This window comes from Rhinopithecus roxellana, chromosome 18 (genome assembly GCF_007565055.1).
Source record: "Rhinopithecus roxellana isolate Shanxi Qingling chromosome 18, ASM756505v1, whole genome shotgun sequence".
NCBI classification, from domain to species: domain Eukaryota; kingdom Metazoa; phylum Chordata; class Mammalia; order Primates; family Cercopithecidae; genus Rhinopithecus; species Rhinopithecus roxellana.
In genome coordinates, this window is record NC_044566.1 from 12,745,960 (window position 1) to 12,759,089 (window position 13,130).

Sequence of the window (13,130 nt, forward strand, 5' to 3'; positions counted from 1 at the left end):
GGATTAGAGGAACAACATAGTAACAGGTTGTCTTATAACCCTCCCAAATGAAGGAAAAAAAAAAAAAAAAGTGATCCAGATCTGATGTTTCCCAACTCCTAAGCCTGCAAAGCCTGCAACAGAAAGCAGCCCAAGTAGGTTCATTCCTCTCTTGAACTTAATAGATTGCCATCAACACCACCAGGTGAGGCCAGAAGAAACAGCAAGAAGGTTCAACTGGAAACCTCACTGTCAATAAGCAGCCAGGGGAGGCATTCACCATCCTCAGCAGCAGCACCACCTGAGACATCAACGAGGCCACAGGCACCAACAAAGGGAAACCACACCACAAGCAGCTGGTCCAGTAAATACACTCTGATGCCCGTAAGTAGGGGGATCCCATCATAACAAGGGATGGTTCTGGAGGTATTCTGCATCTGTCATAGGAAAGGAGAGATCCTGCCACAACTAGCACCCAGCTCAAGAAGCTTCATCTCATAGACCAGAGTCTCCATTCCCATATTTAGAAGTACTAGGCAGCTCAGTCTTGAAAAGTCACTTTCATTCTCTCAAATACCATCAGCAGGGACCACGGGAGGCCCAGCAGTATGCAACAACTCAAGCAGATCAAAATATAACTGAAAAGTTTCTAAAAATTAGATTGTTGTTAAAACCACAGTTCAAAAAGTAGTCCAGGACCTCTGTTTAAACCTAAACAAGGTGACTGCCTGCTAAAATAAAATTTTCAGGAGGACCCAGAATCTACTAAAATAATATCCAAAATGTCCAGGATAAAATTAAAAATCATTTGTTATACAAAGTACCAGGAAAACCACAACTTTGACGAGAAACTGCAATCAACACCAAGATGAATCACATAATTACCTGACAAGAGCTTTGAAGCAATGGTCATAAAATGCTTCAACAAGCAATTATAATTTCTCTAAGGTAAATAAAAAGAAATCTCAGCAAAGAAAAAAATTATTAAAAAGAATCGCATGAAAGTTAGGGAACTACAAAGTATAATAACCAAAATCTTAAAACTGGATGGAATAAATTGAAAAGTACAGAGATGACAGAAGACAAAATCAGTGAACTTCAGAACACTTCAACACAATTTACTCAGCCTGATTAGAGAGAAAACAGGCTAAAAACAAAAAGGAACAGAGAGCCTCAAGGACCTGTGAGACAATAACAAAAGATCCAACTTTCAGAGTCTCAGAAGAAAAGGAAAAAGATAATGGGGCTAAAGGAATATTTTTAAATAGTGGCTACAGATGAGTGAGTAAAGAAATTGTGGTGTGTGTGTATGTATGTAAGTACACATATACACATACATACATATGTACACACACATGCATACAACAGAATATTCAGCAGTAAAAAATAAAATGTCTTTAACAGCAACATGAATCAGAAGCCATTATCTTAAGTGAAACAACTCAAAATCCGAAAGCCAAATACTGCATTTTCTCACTTATAAGTAGGAGCTAAATAAAATGCACATACGGACACAGAATGTCGAATAAAAGTCACTGAAGATTCGAAAAGGTGGGAGGGTAGGAAAGGGGTGGGGTATGAGAAATTACTTAATGGGTACAATGTACACTGTTCAAAATTACACTAAAAGCCCAGACCTCACCATTAAACAATACATTTGTGTAACAAAACTGCACTTGTTGTCCCTAAATCTACAGACATTTAAAAATAAAAAATAAGTTTAAGAAAATAATGGCTGAAAAGTTCCCAAATTTTGAAGAAGATTAAAGATGTGCAAACTCCAAATAGAAAAAAAAAGAAAAAGAAAAGAAAGAAAAAAGCTGCAAGGGAAAACTAAAGACAAAGAAAAAATCTTGAAAGCAACCACAGAGAAATAAAACATTACCTATAAGAAATACTACCTTGTATGATACAAGTTTATCATATGAAATTATGGAGACCAGAAGAAGTAGCACATTTTTCAACTTTTAAAAGAAAATAACTCTCAACCACTATAAATTCTATGTCTAGTAAAACTATCCATCAGGAATGAAAGTGAAATCAAGATGTTCTCAAATAAGGGAAAACGAAAGGAATTTGTCACTAGGCACAATCTTAAAGAGTGACTAAAGGAAGTACTTGAAACAAAAAGAAAACAAATTTTTTTTTTTTTTTTTTTTTTTTTTTTTTTTTTTTTTGAGACGGAGTCTCGCTCTGTCGCCCGGGCTGGAGTGCAGTGGCCGGATCTCAGCTCACTGCAAGCTCCGCCTCCCGGGTTTACGCCATTCTCCTGCCTCAGCCTCCCGAGTAGCTGGGACTACAGGCGCCCGCCACCTCACCCGGCTAGTTTTTTGTATTTTTTAGTAGAGACGGGGTTTCACCATGTTAGCCAGGATGGTCTCGATCTTCTGACCTCGTGATCCGCCCGTCTCGGCCTCCCAAAGCGCTGGGATTACAGGCTTGAGCCACCGCGCCCGGCCAGAAAACAAATTTTTAAAGGAGTCTTGGAGCATCGGGAAGGAAGAAATAACAATGGGAAAAAAAACAGAAATATGACTAATACCACAGACTATCCTTCTCATCATGAGTTTTCTAATCATATAGGTTATGATTCAAACCAAAATTACACCACCATCTGACACTCAAGACAATGATATTTAAAAGTGGGGAAAATAAAGGAACCTCAAAGGAAGTGAGGTTTCTATACTTCACTCAAAGTGGTGAAATGCTGACATCACTAGAATGTAATAAGCCACATATGTATATTGTAATACCCAAACCAACCACTAGGGAAACTATAAGAGGCAATACACTCAAAAACACAATATACTTTTCTGGGTGCTTCCTACTCCCTGAAGTGCCTCTCCAACTGCACCATACTTGCTCCAAGCTCCAGGCTTCTGCTATAAGCTAGCACTGCTATCATCTACCTCCAGCCCCCATCATGATTATCTCTGACAATTACAAGATCTGAGATACTGCAAACAGGCTGTGCCTGGAGGGGGAGAGGAAGATGGTCAGTAAGACAGAGGGTAATACTGATGACTTGCTCATTGGTGGAAATCCCTCTACTGAAGGACCCAAGGGTGAAGGTATTGAAAGCTCAGTAATCACTGGTATTGATACTGTCATGAACCATCACTTGCAGCAAGCTAGCCTCATAAAAGCTTACAAGATGTATATGAAAGATTACATTAAATCAATCAAAGGCAAACTTGAAGAATGAAGACCAGAAAGAATAAAACTTTTTATGGCAGAAGCTGCAGAACAAATCAAGCACATGCTTGCTAATTTCAAAAACTACCAGTCCTTTACTGGTGAAAACATGAATCTAGATGGCATGGTTGCTCTGCTAAACTACTGTAAGGATGATGTGACCCTATATGTGATTTTCTTTATGGATGATTTAGAAATGGTAAAAACATTAACAAATCTGGCAATTACTTTGGATCTATCACCTGTCATCAAAAATGGCAACTGCTTATCATCCACACAACACCCAGCCTTTAGACAAATGGGAATAATATCATCTTGAGTTTTTCATTTATTTTGACCATGTTTATCTGGAGTAGAGGTGTTGTTTAAAAAAAAAAAAAAGACACATTGTAGACTGTCTAAAAATAAAATACATTTAAACTAAAACAAACCCACCACATATATATCTATACATAATATATTATATACACACCATATATATAGTTTTATATATAAGCACTATATATATATCAAGATGGACTTTTAAAATTTTTTCAAGTATCCCACAGGAAGGGAAAAAAAGAAAAAGAAAAAAGAAATAGGAAACAAAACCAATAATACAACAGTAGACTTAGGCCCTAAAATATCAATAATTACCCTAAATGTACATGGTCTAAAAACCCCAATTAAAAGGCAGAGATTAGCAAGAGTAGATAAAAAACACAATGCAACCATGTGTTATTTACAAGAAACTTACTCCAAATTCAACAATGTAGGTACCTTTGGAGTAAACGAAAGGCAGAAGATACACCTTGCAAACATTAATGTTGAAACACAAGAATGGCTGTATTAATATCAGACAAAGTAGACATTAGAGCAAAGAAAATCAGTACAGAAAAATAAGGATATTACATAATGATAAAAGTATCAATCTACTAAGAGGACATAACAATCCTAAATATGTGTATATTATACAAGATGACCTTAAAATACAAGGTAGAGTGGAAAGGAGAAATAGGCAAGTCTACAATTATAGCCAGGGACTTCAACTCTCAGTAACTGACAAAACAACAGTCACGTGTTGTTTAACAACAGGAATACACTCTCAGAAATGCATCATGAAGCAATTTCATCCTTGTGTGAACATCGTAACAAATGTACTTACACAAACCTAGATGGTATATCCTACCACACACCTAGGCTATACAGTGTAGCCTACTGCTCCAAGGTTACAAACCCATATTGTATGTTACATTACTGAATTACTTGCACTGGAGAAGGAGCACTTTAATTCTCTGAAATAGGAGGCAAAGATAGAAGACTGGGTAAACAGATAACTACAGTTGTCCCTTGAACAATGTAGATTTGAACTGTGTTGGTCCACTTATATGCAGATTTTTTTCAACCAAACATGGATGGAAAAATACACTATTAATGAGACATAAAGCCTGCACATATAAAAGGTCCACTTTTCATATTAGCAGGTTCCACAAAACTGACTGTGGGACTTTGCACAGATTTTGGCATATGTGGGGGTCCTGAAACCAATTCCCTGTGTATACTGAGGGATGACTGTAATTTGTAAGTAGAAGTGCTCAAATTTGATGAAAAGCACACAACATGATCTCAGGTTTTTCAGTAAAAGAAGAAGATCATCTGAGAAGACTGAGGATAGGATTTAAGTGGAGACTTGATGAAAGGTTTAAAGTAATTGTTGAGGGGAATGTGAGAATGAGCTGGCCGTGAGGAGGTCAAAGAACCAAAAGAAAGCACCAATGGCTCAATTAAAGTAATGCAATGCAACAGCATTCAGTTCCCAAGGCATAAAAGCATGCAAGGGGTTCCAGCCAAGATAGAGTAGTCACATTTCACATCAATCCTTCCTCTTAAAAAAACAAACAACTCTAGATATAATACAACAAACATAGGAAGACTCGAAAACGTAGAAAGAAGAAGGTGAAGTAGCTAGGACCTTGCCACTTGAGGAACAATACAATGGTGAGTTCCCTGGGCTTTCTTTTTGACCCCCCTATATCTCTGATGGGGTCAGAAATGCCAACAGAAACAGACCAAAAAAAAAAAGCTCCAAGAAAAGCCTGCTTCCTCTAGCCACAGGACTGGGAATAGGGTGATCTAGCAGAACAGAAAGCTGTAATAGGTAATACACCTTATTCCAGTCACGCACCAAACGAAAAACTGCCCCCTATCCCACCCATAGTATTAGTAGTGCTGAGTGAGGAGCTGGACTTTCAGCCCCACCCAGCAGCAGCAAATCATGAGAAGTCATCCCTTTGTTTCCTCCACTAGCATGGTATCCATGAAGCTAAACAGGGAACTGAACTTCTACTTCCACCCATCGACAGAGGCAGAAGACAGTAGTGAGAAACAGCACTAGCTGGCACTCTACAGTCTGGGGTACTGTCAGTGGGACTCAGGACAGGGCTTACTTCCACTCCCAACCAGCAGCAAAAAAAAAGTATAACAAAGCAGTGTTAAGTAGCATGAGTCAGCATTCAGTTTTTCACTGCCCACTCCCCATGGTGCTGGCAGGACCCACTGGGAAGTAAAACTTCCACTCTCACCAGGTAGCAACAAGGTGCAAGAAGGTGGAATAAGGTGGTGGTGAAACAGTTATAGCTAACACTTTGCTCCTCCTGGTCTCCTGGTGTCAAAAGGACTCAATGAAGCGGTGAATTTACACTCCCATCTGTCAGCAGCAAGGAGAGGTAAGGCAGTACAATTGGGCATTTCACTTTTGCTGGGGTGATGTCAGCAGAGCCCAGTAAGGAACTAAATATCTAACCCCATCTGGAACTGCATACTATACCTAAACAGGGTGGCTGCCTGCAAAAAAAGATAAAGATTAAAAAGGATTCATAGTCTCACAACATAACAACCCAAATGTTCACGGTACAATAAAAAATCACTTTATATCAAGAACCAGAATAATCTCAACTTGACTGAGAAAAAGACAACCAACGGACACCAAAATAAAGCAGACGTTGTGATTATCTGAGAAGGATTTTAAAACAGCCATCATAAAAATGCTGCTTAGAGCAACTACAAACACACTTAAATTTTTAAAATAGAAAGCAAAGAAACAGAAGACAGAAGATATAAAGAAGAATCAATTGGAAATTTTATAACAGAAAAACAGTAATCAAAAATTTTAAAACTCATTAGGTAGACTGAATGGTAGAATAAATATGACAGGAAAGCACTGATGAATCTAAAGACGAAAAAATAAAAAAAATCCCATTTGAACAACCATCATTACAAAACAAACAAACAAAAAAAAACCCAGATAAACAGAGCCCCGAGAACCTGTGAGACAATTACAAAATATAGAAAATTTGTATAATCAGAGTCCTAGAAGAAGAGGAGAAAGGGTGTGGGCCTAAAATGCATTTGAGTAAATAATTGCTGAACTTCCCACATTTGTTGAAAAACATAAACCCACAGGCTGAAGAAGCTGAGAAAACCTCAAACAGAATAAACTTAAAGAAACACAAGCCACTACATACCATAATCAAACTTAAAACCAAAGAAAAGAAAAATCTTGAAACTGGTTAGAGAGAAATGTAACATTACCTCTAAAAGAAATGATTCAAATAACAGTGAATTTCTCATCAGAAACCATGGACACCTAAAGAAGGTAGCACAATATTTTCCAAATGCTAAAAGAAAAAGAACTACCAATCCAGAATTCTATTCCCAATGAAACTATTCTTCAGAAATAAAGGTGAAATCAAGATGCTCTCAGATAAAGGAAACTAAAAATTTGTCACCAGTAGACTTACCTTGAAAGAATGGCCAAAAGAAGTTATTAAGATAAAAATGATAAAAGGAGAAATGCTAAAACATCAGAAATTTTAAAAAGAATAAAAATATACGTAAATAGACTATCTTAAAAAAAACACACACACAACACAAAAACAAAAACAAAAAGAAACCTTGAAAGGTGAACCTTCTCCAAGTTCTCTGCATTAGGATCTCATAAGAAAGGAATGACCAGTCTAAGTTTCTTGATTGGCTCTAAGGTTCTTGATTGGCTCTCAAAGCAGTTCCAGAAATACTAATACATGAAATTCCTATACAGGGAAGGGCACTAGAGAGATTAGTGAGTCCATCCAGCATGTGTCTCTTAATCCTCCTACATCTAATTCTACAAAAATGAGTTATATTCCCCAGTCTGCTTGATTATGATGTTAGAATCATAAAACCTCTAGATTTGAGGGGGCTGCTACCCATGTTCCTTTCTCACAATTTATCTTAGTTAGCATATTCCTGAGAGGCACTACTAAGGTTCAAAGAAGATGGGGGAGCTCACCACAAGTCACATGAGCTGGTCCTCAAGAAAGGACAGCATATGGAATACTACTTTCCCATTGTCTCTTATTTTTGGATTAAGCATGAAAACCAGGCGTCATGTGTGAAAAGTATACCTGTATTCCAAACAAAAGTATTAAATACATCCATGAAAGACTTTGTAAGCAGAGAACTTCTTAAAAAACAGCCCATAGGAGCCAAGTCTAAAGATGCCTAAAAGGGGAATAATATGATACAAGAGACTTCATAGTGGTCAATGCCATGACAGTTACCGGTAACTTATTTCCAAGCCCTGGGTTCCCTTCATCGATTGTTCATCATTGGCTTCAGTGAAGACTGTCCTTAAGGCTTAATAATATGTGATGTGAAGGCAGAAGGCGGTCTTGCATGGAGTCTAAAGACACTAAAATTCTGAAATGGGACATCAATCAGGTACTTCCTCTCTGACACACAAAATTCTCATATCTATACTTCGGATAATAACGTACTCCCTCACGTGCTTGTTAGGAGGGTATAATGAGATAAAACTTTCTAAAGCACTTAGTTCCAAACATGTTCTATGTGCTCTTGCCAAGGGAGGATGTTACCACCATGTTATAAATAGACATAATAATGTCCTTAAATTAACAAATATGGGCTAGGCACAGTGGCTCATGTCTGTAGTCCCAGCCCTTTGGCAGACAAAGGTAGACAAACTGCTTGAGCCCAGGAGTCTGAGACCAAGCTGGGCAACATGGTGAAACCCCGTCTTTATACAAAAAAATTCAAAAGTGAATCAGGAGTGGTGATATAGCCTGTAGTCCCAGCTACTGAGGGGGCTGATGCAGGAGGATCACTTGAGCCCAAGAGATTGAAGCTGCAATGAGCTGTATAGTGCCACTGCACTCCAGCCCAGGTGACAGAGCAAAACCGCATCTCCAAAAAAATAAAAAAATAAAAAATAAAAACAAGTATGTTTGGCCACACTCTGTTAAAAAAAAATAAAATATAACGTCTTTATTAAAGCTATTCACGCATAGAAATAAAACGTTTGAAAAAGGAGAAATGGGGCTGGGCACGGTGGCTCACACCTGTAATCCTAACACTTCGGGAGGCTGAGGCAGGTGAATTGCCTGAGCTCGGGAGTTCGAGACCAGCCTCAGCAAGATGGTGAAACCCCATCTCTACCAAAATACAAAAAATTAGCCAGGCATGGCAGCGTGCACCTGTAATCCCAGCTACTCAAGAGGCTGAGACAGGAGAATTGCTTGAACCTGGGAGGCAGAGGTTGCAGTGAGCCAAGATCGCACCACTGCACTCTAGAATGGGTGACAGAGCAAGACTCCATATCAAAAAAAAAAAGAAATGAACAATTTTTTACTCAGAAACGGCAGGCCACAGCTTATCTAAAATTGAGTTTTTCCAAAAAGACTAAACAGAAGAACAGGAGTATATGGGAATAGAAGGCATAGTCTGGGAATTATATGATAGGGTCCGAGGCTGAGTAAACAAAAAAGCTAGAAGGTTGCTGATGAACTGGAAGAAAAGAGAGATAGTAAATAAACACACTGGAGATTTAAGATTAGCAGACACAGTAAATGAGAGGGGAGGAAGTCCTGTTAGAAGAAAAATATAATGGATTGGATTCTATTACTTTTGAAAAGTAACAAATAACAATTGTAGAGATTCACAAAATCCTGGTTTGGGTAAGTGACTGAAATTACATAAAGGTTTGGGTCTCAAGTTATTAAGGAGGTCCAGAAAATGCAAAGTTAGGTTCACTGGGTGATCAACATGACCACTAACATCTCCTAGAAATATATTAAGAGTCGGAATAAAATCTTCATGCAAGATTTTAAAGAATCAAATGATGTACATGGGGCCATAAATGAGAGGTAAGTAAATGAACTCAGGAAAAAAACATGGAACTATTTTTTAAAGCCTAACACTTCAGCAAGTAACTGTGGCGAAAATTTAAACATTCATTCAACTAATATTTGAGTGCCCACTTTGCACTAGGCACAGTTCTAGGCATTCGAGGATACAGTGGCAAACAAGATAGACAAGCTACTCCCAAAAAGCTTCCACTCGAGTGGTAGAAGCAGACAATAATAAAGATAAATAAGTATATAATATGGTAAGAGAAAAATAAAGCAGGAAAAAAATGCATTTTAGAGAAAGCAACACTGAAAATGTGTCTCTGAATAAAGAATAGGGGGCCAGACGTGGTAGCTCACACCTGTAATCCCAGCACTTCGGAAGGCGGAGGTGGGAGATCACTTGAGCTCAGGAGTTTGAGACCAGACTGAGCAATATAATGAGACCCCATCTCTTAAAAATAAATAAATAAATAAATAAATACAAAGAAAGGGGGCCATTCACTTCTTTATATTCAACTTCCTCACAGCAGTACTCCTCAACACACACAAAAACACAATTCTTTTTCAATGTAACATCAGACAGAACTGTTCTACTTTTTAAAAACTGGCTTCTAGAAAAAGCCTTTAAGATTTCCATAATAACCTAAAAATATAGTAAAGAACCTTAATACAAATGTTGTCATGATAAAACTATATTCCATATATGTCAGTTAAAAGATACAGAAAACCAAATATTGCAAGTTCTCACTAAATGCTGAGAACTCATAAACACAAAGAAGGGAACAAGAGACACTGGGCTACTTAAGGGAAGAGGGTGGGAGGAGGGAGAGCAGCAGAAAAAATAACTATTGGATACTAGGCTTAGTATCTTGGTGACAAAATAATCTGTACAAGCCCCCATGGCACGAGTTTACCTATATAACAAACGTGCATATGTACCCCCAAACCTAATTTAAACATTTAAAAAAAGATATGGTTTATTACTGAAGGTAATAACCCACAACACTTGAATTGTCCATTGTTTTGAATTTTCTGTAGTCAGTCTTCAGAACACTTCATTTAATCTGGGTCTCATAAAAAAAAAAAAAAAGATCTAAAACTATAGTATCTTTGATATGCCCAAAATATCTAGTTAGTATTCTACTAGAGCTTTGCTATCAAACTATTACTTTATTATTATTGCTATTTCTAAAATTTTTTTTAAAGACAAAGTGACAGTAATCCCTTCATGGCCCTGTAAATAAGATCTTTTGATAATGGTTCCAGTTTAACTCTGAATATTACCTCTTTAAGCACAGCCTTGGATCTTGACTTTTTGCCCTTTTATATATTTTATGCTATGTGCTTTCGTAATAAATTGCCCAATTCTTTGAGGAGGAAGGTCAAAATATACACAGCCTTTCATACCAAACTAACTTTACTATCAAAAAAAATACTGTTGTAAAAAAAGAACTTGACTAACTAGAAAACAAAAATTTTTAAAAAACAGAATGACTTCCAAAAATGAAATTCTTAGGTATAAATCTAACAACACATGTATAGAATCTGTAAGCCCAAAATAACAAAACGTTGATAAAAAAAAAAACAAAACAGAAAATTTAAATAAATGGAGTTCACAAATTAAGACTCAATGTAGTAAAGATGTCAATTCTCCCCATATTGATGTACAGATTTAATGCAATTCCAATCAAAATCACAGCAGGGCTTTTGTGCACACAGACAAGCTGTTTGTAAAATACACATGGAAAAGCAGCCAGGCGTGGTGGTTCACTCCTATAATCCCAGCACTTTGGGAGGCCAAGGCAGGTGGATCACTTGAGGTCAGGAATTCGAGACCAGCCTGGCTAACATGGTGAAACCTCATCTCTACCAAAAACACAAAAATTAGCGGAGCGTGGTGGCGGGTGCCTGTAATCCCAGCTGCTCAGGAGGCTGAGGTTGCAGTGAGCCAAGACTGTGCCACTGCACTCCCACCTGGGCGACAGAGACTCGTCTTGTTAAGGACAACATGCCCGAAAAAGCTTCTTGGTACTGCAGACACTCCCCTCAAAACCTCTCTGTGCTGCCCACCCTTCCCCCAAGCCTCTTTACATTTCTAAGCCCTTATCTAGGCACCACAGTGAAGCCAGCCAACTTCACTTATCACACCTTGCTGGGATAAACAACTCCAATTACAAACCATCCTGACCACAAAGCGGGAGGTCTTAGGAAGCATAACCAAACTTTACACTTTCCTGTAAGTTCCTGCTACTGTGAACGTCACAAGGTGATATGTGACAAAATTAACCAGCAAACAACCCTGGAATGTGGCCATACCAAAGAACTCCCTCAAACTCTCCCCCTCAATATAAACCCCTCATTTTGTAAACTCAGGGCTGCATCCTCTGAGTGTGGTGAAGCAGCCCGGCAGGTTCAATAAACGTACTCGCCTGACTTTAGGTCTATTTTCCTTTCTCTCAGCTGACCTTACTTGTCTCAATAAAATAAAATAAGATGTAAAATATAAAATATATACAAAAAAGAAACGATGACTAAATAGCTAAAATCTGAAAAAAGAATCATACCACCCAATTTTAAGACATACTATAAAGATACAGTAACCAAAACAGCATGATATTGGTAAACAGATAGACACACAAATCAACAGAAAAGAGAGTCCAGAAATAGACTCATGCAAAAATGGCCAATTTATTTCTGACAAAGATACAAAGACAATTCAACAGAGTAACAGTCTTTTAAACAAAATGTGTCATAAAATTGGACATTCGTATGCAAAAACATGAACCCTGACATAAACCTCCCACCTTACACAAAAATTACATCCAAAGAGATCTTAGCTCTAAATATAAACCATACAACTATAGAGCTTTTAGAAGAAAATATAAGCAAAAATATTCCAGGCTTTGGGTTATGTGAAGAGTTCTTATACACACCACTAAAAGCATGATACATAAAAGGAAAACAATAATAAATTAAACTTCAAAATTAAAACCATTTTCTCTGCAAAAGACACTGATAAGAAAATAAAAAGGAGAGCTGAAGGCCAGAAAAAATTATTGCAAATGACATCTGATAAAGGACTTGAATCTAGAACATATTTGTGAATGCCCAAAACTCAATAGCAAGAAAACAAAAATCCAATTAAAATACAGGCAAAAGACTTAGACACTTCACCAAAGAAAATACAGAAAGCCAATAAGAAACAAACTAAAAGATGCTCAACATCATTATCCATTAGAGAAATTAAAACCACAATGAAACACTACTACACACCTATAAGAATGGCTAAAATAGGAGCTAATGACAATACCAGGTGCCTATAATGATGCTGAACAACTGAAACTTTCATATATTGCAGGTGAAAATGAAAAATAGTACAGCCACTCTGGAAATAATTTGGCAGGTCGTTATAGAAGAATACATACAATTAAAATCTGAGCCAGCAATTTCACTCCTGGGTAATTACCATAGAGAAACAAAAACTTGTGTTCACATAAAAACCTATACACACATGTTCACAGTAGCTTTATTTGCAATAGCTAAACACTGGAAATAATGCACATATTCTGCCACAGGTGAACAAATAAATTTGATATGTACATACAACAGAGCACTACTCAGAAACAAAAAGGGAAAAACTACATTAAACAACTTGAATGAATCACAAAGGATGATTCACATGCTGAATGAAAGAAGCTAGACTCACAAAATTATATACGGTATGATACCACTAATATGACATTCTTTTTATTATTTTTACTTTTTTTTCTATTTTTTCTTTAATACTTT

General features: G+C 37.3%; 1 protein-coding gene and 1 pseudogene across 4 annotated transcripts in view; one reads left to right on the forward strand and one right to left on the reverse strand.

The window, feature by feature from the left end:
• STK31 (serine/threonine kinase 31) overlaps positions 1-13,130 on the reverse strand; it is a 172,317-nt gene that overhangs the window by 12,469 nt on the left and 146,718 nt on the right. The window lies entirely within an intron of this gene.
• Positions 2,972-3,493, forward strand: LOC104677311 (annotated as a pseudogene).